Genomic DNA, 11259 nt, shown 5'->3' with positions numbered 1-11259 from the left:
TGCTCTGGCTAGGCTAATATTGGTGTAAGCTCAAGAGCACATCACGTTGGCTTGGCGCTCCCACCTTGACTCAATTTCTCTGGGTATTGGATTTTAAATGCCTTTCCCACCCCACTATTCAGACTTATCCCTTAGTGTCTTGCTCAAGTTCCCCTGTGAGTTTGCTCACACTCTCTCTGCTTCTGGCTGCTTACTACTCTTATACTTGATACTCATGAGGTCTACTCTTGATTAACATGCTGTTTTGCACACGTAGACCCATTACTGGTTCAGATCTGCTTGGTTTTCAACCTTACTGTGATGTGGGCTCAGTAAGGCCAGGATCTATCTTGTTCCTCTGAACTCCACAGCACCTAGGTAGGTGCTTTGTATTAACATTAAATACTGACAGCCTACTTTAACCTTCCTCCTTGGAGCAATCCATGCACCAGACCCTTTGTCTGTTCTGCTACCTTTAGTCTCAGTTTTGTCCCTACTGTTAGCAGCAAGAATCCTTTTCTTTTAGGACTGTTGAATCCTCTGATCAGTCCCACTCTCAAATCAAACTCCTTTGCAGATGCCCTGATACCCACGAGCTAAGGCGACTGTCAGCTCCTCACAGTTCACATCCCATGACTCATGAACCCCAAGCTTGTCCTTGTTGAGTGGGTAGGACAACCGGCTTTGGAAAGCCCTCTGCCACAGCTTATATTAGGTGCTTTTCTTTGATGGGTAAATTCTGTGTCATAACCACAGCAAAAAATACACTCAATACTCCACCCAGAATACATTACACACACACACACACACAACCGAAACACAAGTTTTATAAAACAATACTCACCTTTACTTTGTGCAGTGAAAACTATTTTCATTTCCCTTTTAGTATAAAAATGGTGATTTCAGCTCACTAAATTGATTTCATGTCTCACTAATGAACTGTGATTTGTTGTGTTTGAAAAAGTGTTCTAGAGGATCAAAGGACAGTTAGCAGGGGAAGAGAGGGCCATTCTCAAGCCCTTAAATGGTGACTCCTGGAGGGGTTGGTGGTTCTTGGAGATCATTCCCCCTGCAGGCTCCCTTCGTCCTGCAAGTTCATCTGAAGTTAAAAATCAGCACAAGAGACACACTGATCTGGAGTTTACCCCAGGGTCATCTCGCTAGTCTCTGTGTATGGGCTGGGTGAGCAGCTTCCTGTAGAGTGACATCTGAGGAAGGGCATGAGGTTGTCTAGTGGGGGCTCGACACTGTCAGCTCTGCAGACACATAGGACAGTATTACGGTGGTGTTTTACACACATGCGTTGAATAAATAATTGAAGAGTGATGATCTTCTGTTTCTGTAATTTTCTGTTGGTGGCTACTGACAAGGGAAAGGCACTGCGGGGTGGGGGGTGGGCATTGGGTATGATGGGAAAGTAAAAGGGACGAACAAATTCTTACTGCCAGTGACCTTGGATGGGAAAGCCTTGAAACAGGTGGAAGGTGGCTGGGGCATTCCCTGGGGCTCCCTCTGAGTCCAGAAGCAAGTGCTGTCAGTGAGGGTAAAGGACACATACAGCCTCTTCATGGCCTTTGTCTGTGGAGACATTTGCAGAGACTCATCTCTGAAGTCTCTGCAAATGCAGGGTGGTTTTGGTTTACTAATTTTGCAAGTAGAATACTTGGAGCTGGGCAGAGGAAAGGCTGTAGCAGGGCAGGAGGGCTGAGAGACACCCTGAAGAGATTATGCTGGCTGTGGCATGTTATCAGAGATGGCGCACACAGAAGAAGAGGTGGTGAGGAAGCGTTAAAAGTGAACAAGGTGCTACTGACGTGCTCCGGGCTAGCCCTCTTTCTGCCGGTCATGGTCACAAAAAGCAGACCAGTGTCTCCCTTCCTCCCTCTCCCCAGTCCTAACCTCCCTTCCTCCAGGGGGAGGATGTCCTGTTCTCTACCCGGCACCTTCCTGGGAGGCAGGGTGGCCAGAGCACAGGGCTCTGCTGGTCCTGCAGGGTACAAGGCATCTTCCACGCTGCCTCCGTCTTGGGAAGGAGAAGCAGCAATGCTGTGTCTCAGCTACTAGCTGCAGGGAGAGTCTTTGCCCTGCCTACCCCTCCTTATAGTGTTGGCAGTGTGGGCAGCCCTGTGCTGTATGATCTTGGGTGAGTTATTTTAATTCTTTCACTTAAGGATTCGTACCCATCCAATGGGGCTTGGCAATACCACATGTATGTATATTTGTATAGTTCCTGTGAAGATTAAAATAAGATTCATTTCTATAAAGTCATGGTGCATGTTTGCTCAATTAATTAATTCCACAAATATTTAATGACTACCTGTTATGTATCATTCACCATTCTAGGTGCTGGTGAGACAGCGGTGAGTAGTAATTCCTTGCTCTGGCAGAGCTTATATTCTAAATGAGGGAGACAGATAATTAATAACAACAAAGTAAGTACATAGATAATATGCCCGACTATAAGTGCTATGGGGAACAGTAAATCAGGTTAAGGATAACAAGGGGTGGTTGGGGCAGAGGCTGGTTATTTTATATAGATTGGTCAGAGGAGGCGTTTTGGACAAGGTGACATTTGAGCAGAGACCTGACAAAGTAAGAGATGGGGTCATGCAGTTGTTGGGGCAGCTTATTCAAGCAGGTGGAAGAATATGTGCAAAGGCCCTGAGTTGGCAGCACGTTTAATGTTTCAAAAAATGCCAAGGAGGCCAGATTGGTTGGTGAGAGGTGAACAGGAAGAAGAGAGTAAGAGATAAAGGAACTGTTATCATGAACTCCTATAAAAAAATCAGTTCTTTTTCACCCATTTTTTTTCCAAAGCTGGGAATTTGGAGCAATAGAAGAGGTTTGTGGCGGTGGGAATAGGTTTTGACACAGGTGTGCATTTCCTTTTGCCTCCTTGGACATAACCGTCCCATCCTTCTCCTGGGCCGCTTGCATCTCTAGGTATCTAGGAACATATTTACTGACTCAGGAGCAGTGGCCAATGAAACGCCACGTGTGGGAGGCAGCTTTACTTGTTGACAATGATGTGTGCACTCCCTGATGGCTGCACTCCTCTGGAGGTGGAGAAGACATCCCTATTGGCCTTGGGCTGGGCCATGGGACTTACCTTGTCAAGTGGAGTATGAGCAGACATGCCCTATGCCATGGCAGAGCTGAAGATGCTAATAAGCTGGTGTGGTTTGGCTGTGTCCCCTTCAGAGCCTGTGCTCCACAGTGAAAACAGCTTATCTCAGACAATGGCCATCTCGTTGCCATGGGTTGCCGCTGGATGAAAAGATAAATGGAGATCTGTGGAGACCACCAGAGCCAAAGCCAATGCACAGCCCTCAAGAAATAAATGTTTGTGTTTGTAAGCCACTCAGATTTGGGAGTTACATGTTGCTGCAGCAAAATCTGACTAATCAAGTCAGATTCTGTGCTAAGAACTTTCAAATGTTACCTCATTACCTGTGCTGTGGGTCATTCCAGTTTTGTAGATGAGGAAGCTTAGGTCCAGCAAAGTCAAGCAACTTGCATAGGATTATAAAAAACCAAAAACAGACAAAGTTCAAATGTTGGGGAGTCTATTTGACTCCCCAACTGTTATGTCATGTGCCACTTTCTTTCTTTTTAACGTGATCCAACAGAAGAGGAATAGAAAACGAAGTCCTGGCCGGTCGCGGTGGCTCATGCCTGTAATCCCAGCACTTTGGGAGGCCGAGGCGGGTGGATCACGAGTTCGGGAGATCGAGACCATCCTGGCTAACACGGTGAAACCCCGTCTCTACTAAAAATACAAAAAATTAGCCGGGCGAGGTGGCGGGCGCCTGTAGTCCTAGCTACTCGGAGGCTGAGGCAGGAGAATGGCGTGAACCGGGGAGGCGGAGCTTGCAGTAAGCCGAGATCGCGCCACTGCACTCCAGCCTGGGCGACAAAGCGAGACTCCGTCTCAAAAAAAAAAAAAAAGAAAAGAAAACGAAGTCCTTATGCTAACTTCAAATTCCCTGTGTGTAATTGGACTTCTCTTTCCTGCTGTGGCTCCACGAGCCCAGGAGACTCCATTCCTCTCTCCTCCCTCCTTCCAACCCCACTCTGCTCCACTCCATTCCACTGCTGAAAGTGCTCTTTTTGTCTCTCATTTTCTTCCAAATAGCTGTTGAAAGTGACCTTTTCTGTGAAATCTTTCTGGAATGATAAAAGAGAAAGTTTGGTCTCTCTTATCTGATTATTTCTAAACATACATGAAAATTGCCTGGCTATTTCCTCTGCATTATTCATTCCAAAATACACCAGTTTTTGCCTAGCTCTGTACATGTGTATACTGCCACATTTAGTGAGCACCTACTATGTGGCAGCCACTGTATAGGGACTGTACACTGTACAGAGTGAGAGGTATCAGATACATTGCTGAAGAACCATAAAACCTAGTGGGAGGTGGCATGTTATTAGCTTGGTGCAAACTTAATTGTGGTTTTTGCATTGTTGAAATTGGCCATTTGATATTGGAATACATTCTTAAATAATGTGGTTATGTTATATATCGCTTTAATGTGCACGTCTTGCTTTTTTTTTTTTTTTTTGCGCTAATGACTTATTACTTGCTTTTTCTCTGTGGAAATGATGTTAGACAAAAAGCAAATTCAAATGACTTTCTTATTTGAGTTCAAAATAGGTCGTAAAGCCATGGAGACAACTCACAACATCAGCAACACATTTGGCTAGGAACTGCTAATGAACATGCAGTGCAGTGTTGGTTCAAGAAGTTTTGCAAAGGAGGTGAGAGCCTTGAAGATGAGGAGCATAGTGTCCAGCCATTGGAAGTTGACAACGACCAACTGAGAGCAATCATCAAAGCCAATCCTCTTACAACTACACGAGAAGTTGCTGAAGAGCTCAATGTTGACCATTCTGTGGTCATTTGGCGTTTGAAGCAAATTAGAAAGGTGAAAAAGCTTGATAAGTGGGTGTCTCATAAGCTGAGTGAAAATTTTAAAAATTGTCATTGTGAACTGTTGTTTTATTCTGTGCAACAACAACAAACCATTTCTCGATCAGGTTGCGACATGCTTCGAAAAGTGGATATATAAAATCCAAATAAAGACAATCGGTGATGACAACTCAGTGTGGATGGAGAAGAAGCTCCAAACCACCTCCCAAAGCCAAACCTGCACCAAAAAAAAGGTCATGGTCACTGTTTGGTGGTCTGCTGCCAGTCTGATCCACTACAGCTTTCTGAATCCCAGAAACCATTACATCTCAGAACTATTCTCAGGAAATTGATGAGATGCACTGAAAACTGCAATGCCTGCAGCTGGCATCGGTCAACAGAAAGGGCCAAATTCCTCTCCATGACAACCCCCGACTGCAGGTTGCACAACCAATGCTTCAAAAGTTAAACAAATTGGGCTTTGAAGTATTGCCTCATCCGCCATATTCACCTGACCTCTTGCCAACTGACTACTGCTTCTTCAAGCATTTTGACAACTTTTTGCAGAGGAAATGCTTCCACAATCAGAAGGATGCAGAAAATGCTTTCCAAGAGTTCGTTGAATCCCAAAGCACAGACTTTTTATGCTACAGGAATAAACAAACTTATTTCTCTTTGGCAAAAATGTGTTGATTGTAATGTTCTTATTTTAATTAATAAAGATGTGTTTGAGCCTAGTTATAATGTTTAAAATTCACGGTCCAAAAGCACAATTACTTTTGCACCAACTAATATTAAAAGTGCTAAGCTCTATACAATAAGTAAGTATAGGCTCATAGTCACTCAGAGGAGGGCTCAATGCTTAGGTTGGGAGAAATGAATTAAAAGGTTTTCAGACACATGAGCTGAGTCTTGAATGCTAAGTGGGAGCCATTTGAGGAAGAGGCAGGAAGGAGACAGCCCCAGCAAAGACACAGTAGTTGAGTTTAGCTGAATTGTAAGTCAGGTGAAGGTAGTGGCTGGAGATGGTCTAGAGAGACAGAGCAGATGTGATGCCTGAGGGCCTGGTATTACCGCAATAGTTTGCAATGCTAAGGAAGATAAGAGAGCGCCTGTGTATAGGATTGTTTTGGTCAGGCCCACATGTTGCAACAGGCCATATGATGAGTTTGTTTTTGAAGCCCCCGGTCTCCTTATACCCTTTTCCCCATTTCTTCATGTGTGCTCCCACCCTGACCCCAGAGTTTATCAAAGCCTTTTCTGATGAACTTCCTTTATTCTAGGGGGCAGGTTTAAAGCATTACTCTTTTCAGGCACATCTGAATCCTAACAAGGGATTAACCCACAACACCAACAAATATTTCCTGACACTTTTCTATGCCCAGCACTTTGCTAGGCACCATATACACGCCCATTACATCACTTGATCCTTATAACCACCTTGTAAGGAAGGTACTATAATTGTAATTGTTTGGACAAAGAGGAGGTCAAGTCTTAGCAAAATCAAGGCAGATGACAGTCAAAATGTGGGAAAAGATTTTAGAGGTGAGGCGGGGACCATGAGCAGGATTTAGAGGGTAGGGAACAGCTTCCAGTGCCAACATTCCACCGTGCAGGCTGACCATAGATATATATTCCTGAGGCTATCAGTCCTTCATAACTTAGTATCAGAAAAGAGACCAGGAGGAGCTTCATGGTGCGGGGTGCCTTTGGGTTAGTAATTGTTATTTTCAGGCACACACATGACTTGGCCAAAGACAAGTCACGTATAATGAGCCATATAATGGGACTCTATACATTTATTTTTTTTTGTCTTAAGAGAGGGAGAACTGGGGAGGACTGTGTCTACACTATCTGCCTGCCTCTGGACCTTTAAAACTACCCAGTCCTGTAGGAACCCTGCCCCCACCCATCCAGAAAGGCCACAGAGGCCAAACTAGGTATTTGCTGAGATCAACTACGGCCATCCTAGCTCACACCCAATTTGTCCTTGATCTGACCCAGTCTCCCCTGACCCTTCACTTGACTTTACTCAGGTTCCTCCTTCCAGTTCTTTGGGTTCAGTCTTCCCCACTTTCCCTGAGAGACTCCAGCTTGATTTTCCTCTCTGTCCAGTGCTTACTAAATCTAGCTGCACTCATGCAAACCCAGGCTTCTTATCCTTTGGTGTCAGACAGATGGGAGCAGGGATGCTGATATAACTGGGTGCTTAATAAAGCCTATTGATGAAGGTAATGATAATCACTAACATTTCCGGAGCACACCTTTTACCAAACCTCATGTGTTATGTCAGTTAATCCCAGGGTCTCCACATTGCTAGATCACGTGGTTAGTTCTCAGTTGTCTTCTTACTTAAAATGACCTATAGGGCTACACTCGACTTTCTACACTGGTCTATCCTCTTTGGGGTTCCCTCCTTTTAGTCTCCTTTGAGAGTTCCTCCACTTCCTCCTCATCTCTTAATATTAATGTGAACTGGGGCTTGGTCCTTTCCCCTCTTTTCTATTTATATTTGCATCTTTGGTGACTTCATTCACTAATATGACTTTGTATTTATTTTTTTATTTTTATTCATTTATTTTTTTGAGGCAGAGTCTCACTCTGTTGCCCAGGCTGGAGTGCAGTGGCACAATCTTGGCTCACTGCAACCCCTGCCTCCCGGGTTCAAGTGATTCTCCTGCCTCAGCCTCCCAAGTAGCTGGGATTATAGGTGCTCACCACCACCACACCCAGCTAATTTTTTTTTTTTTTAAGTGGGGACGGGCTTTTGCCATGTTGGTCAGGCTGATCTTCAACTCCTGACCTCAGGTGATCCACCAGCCTCAGCCTCCCAAAGTGCTGGGATTACAGGCGTGAGCCACTGAGCCCGGCCTACTGTCATGACTTAAAAACCTTTTTCCTGAACTTACATATCCAACAACCTACCTAACGTATCCATATCTAATCAATATCTCAACTCATCCCTCTGATCCACCCTCAGAGTTCCCCATCGTAATTGATGGCAACTGTATTTTTCTGTGGAGTCATCTTTTTCTCCCCACCTTCTTTCCCTTATACTCCACATCTGGTCCTTCAGCAAATTCTGTTTGCACTGCCTTCAAAACATGTCTGGAATCTGACCACTTCTCACCACCCCACTGCTACCATGTTTGCTATTGCTTCCTTGGATTATTGCAACAGCTTCCTAACTGTTCTTTCTGCTTCCACTCTTCTCTCTACAGTCTATTATCAACATAGTAGCCAAATAGGTCTTTTTAAAAAGTATAAGTCAGACCATGTGGGTCCTCTGCTCAAAGTCCTGCAATGGCTCTCTACTCCTCTGAGTGTAAAAGCCAAAGTCCTCACAATGGCTGATGTCATCTGGTGCTGTTACCTTTCTGACTTCATTTTCTCCTCTTTTCCTCCTCCTCCATTACTGGGCTCCAGCTACACTGCCTTCCTTACTACTTCTCAAACATGCCAGGCCCACACCCATGTTAGGGCTCTTGTACTGGTTGGTCTGGCTGCTCCAACACTCTTCTTCCAGATACATGCCTGACTCACTTCCTTGCCCCCCTCCAGTTTTTGCTCCAATGTCTCCTCAATGAGGCCTACCCTGAGCATTATGTAAAAGACTGCAGTCCACCCCGGTACACTCAATCTTGTTTTTTCTCTATTTCCCCACTCTAGTACTTACCAGCTTCTAATGTATTAAATAATTTACCTATCTATGATTTTTTTTTTTTTTTTTTTTTGCTTCCCACTTAATAAGTTCCAACCAGGAGTATAGTACCTGGAAAAATATCTAATATTTATGTAGTGTTGTGTTCCAGGCCCTATTCTAAGCTTATGTTAAGAAATTTAATTTTTATAGCAACTCCACGAAGCAGGTACTATTGTTATCTTCATGTTATGAATGAGAAAACAGGTATAGAGGGGTTAAATGACTTGCCTAAAGTCACACAGCTAGTAAGTGGTGAATCTGGAACCCAGGTATTCTGGTTCCAGAGTTCATCCTTTTAACCTGAAAATAATACTGCCTCTCGTTGTATAGCACTTAGTAGGTGCTCAATAAATGTCTGCAGAATGAATACATGAATGAATTCCTAAAACACCAAATACTAGGTAAGCGGTAATGTTATTGCCACCTCCGTGATGAAGGAACCGAGAAACGAAGATGTTAACTAACTTGCTTACACAGACAGGTAGCGGCAGAGCTTGTCTAAACCCACAGGGCTGCTTCCATATCCAGCATTCACACCACGGATAGAGGATGGAGATAAACGGCTGATAAACATTGATTTTCATAATTTCTCATCATAAATGCTTCATATAAACTTTTGCTTAACCTACTGTCTAGGAATTCTCATTAAATACTATAAAGTAGGTAAGAGAGAGCACCAGTCTCCAACATAGAACGTGAAAGCTAATCTCACGTAGGTGAATTGACTTTCTCAGAGAGAAAACATAGCTCTGGAGCATAGCTAGTTTCCCAGACGAATTCCAATTTCCCGGTTCCCTACAGGAAAGCAGAGGAAACGAATAGTTACTCCCATTCACTTAGCTCTTTTGTCTTAAGAATACTGGAATTTAGACCTGTGTCCTTTGACAAAACCAGATTCGGATGGAGACTGGCCATACATGGTCACTGCGGCTTTTAATCCTGGTTTGAGAATCACTCCGTGGCTCGAAGTAATTTTTGTCAGCTTTCCAAGCGTGTGTTGAGAACCAAGTTGTCCTGATGCTTGCTCAGTCGGCTCTCCGTCTCATGGAGATATTCCCACACTGGGAAACGCATTTAATGTATTTTCATGTCTGCATTCCTGACTTTGCCATCTGATCACCTAAGAATCACTAAAGGCATACATATGTCAGGGATATTAGGGAATGGAGCCCTAGAAGAGTTTGTGTTGCCTCTGAATGCTGAGCATACAGGGAGCTTAGAGAGGGCAGAAGCTAAAACTCCTTGCTAAAACAGCAACCGGCTTGGACGTCTTAGGCAGAACTGTACTGTTGAGAGAAGCTAGTCTTAAAAGCCCTTCCATTTCAAAGCTTTTTCCTTTTATTTTTGAGACGGAGTTCCAGTCTTATTGTCCAGGCTAGAGTGCAATGGCACTATCTCAGCTCACCGCAACCTCCACCTCCCGGGTACAAGTGATTCTCCTGCTCCAGCCTCCCGAGTAGCGGGGATTATAGGCATGTACCACCACTCCCTGCTAATTTTGTATTTTTAGTAGAGACGGGGTTTCTCCATGTTGGTCAGGCTGGTCTCGAACTCTCGACCTCAGGTGATCCGCCCATCTCGGCCTCCCAAAGTGCTGGGATTACAGGCGTGAGCCACCTCACCCGGCCTTAAAGCTTTTTCATTGTTATCCCTTGTTCAGGCCTTTCCTTAAACTCCTTCAAGCAATGAATCCTCCCTTCTTGGCTCTGTGATAGCCCTTATCATGTTCAATTGTCACCCATTCACTCTGTGTCTCCCCAACTAAATGCAGGGCTCCTTGAGGGTAGGAATGAGTCTTATTTGTCTTTTCGGTTTTGTTTTGTTTTGTTTTGAGACAGAGTTTCGCTCTTGTTGACTAGGCTGGAGAGCAATGGCACCATCTTGGCTCACTGCAACCTCTGCCTCCCGGGTTCAAGCAATTCTCCTGCCTCAGCCTCCCGAGTAGCTGGGATTACAAGCATGTGCCACCACGCCCAGCTAATTTTGTATTTTCAGTAGAGACGGGGTGTCTCCATGTTGGTCAGGCTGGTCTCGAACTCCCGACCTTGGCCTCCTGTGATCCACCCTCCTTGGCCTCCCAAAGCGCTGGGATTACAGACGTGAGCCACCGCGCCCGGCTGGGATGAGTCTTATTTGTCTTTGCATTTCCAGGGCTCAGCGTACAGCCTGCTTGGGCCACACAGTATTGGGCATGAAATGGTAAAACAAATAAAGCTTCATGTGGTCTCAGTCGGTGGGTATGGTGATCACATAGAGTTTATGTTCCAGTTATGGAATCCATTTTCAGCACCAATAAACCTACTGGTCAGTCTTTTTGCCAAAAAGAACAGCCCTACAGTCCCTGTCCCCACGGCCACATTACAGGTAGGATGACGCAGAACATGCAGGCAGAAGGCAGGCAGCTGAGGGATGATTAAGGGATGCTGGCAAATGGTTCACCACATGTATTGGAAGAGATGAAAACCTTATTTGTGGTGAGGATACATTCTCTGTACTCGGGGTGCTGTCAGACCAAACTGTAGGTGAAGATGCTGGACTTTACTGAAAACAGTAATGAATCCATGACACAAGGAAGTGACCTCTCCCCTGGGTAGTGCTTGAGAAAAAGATAGTGTAGGACACAGGAAAGGATCAGCAGAATCTGGGGAAGAAAAAGGGAAACGAAATC

This window comes from Papio anubis, chromosome 1 (genome assembly GCF_008728515.1).
Source record: "Papio anubis isolate 15944 chromosome 1, Panubis1.0, whole genome shotgun sequence".
Classification (NCBI taxonomy): domain Eukaryota; kingdom Metazoa; phylum Chordata; class Mammalia; order Primates; family Cercopithecidae; genus Papio; species Papio anubis.
This window is presented reverse-complemented; position numbering follows the sequence as displayed.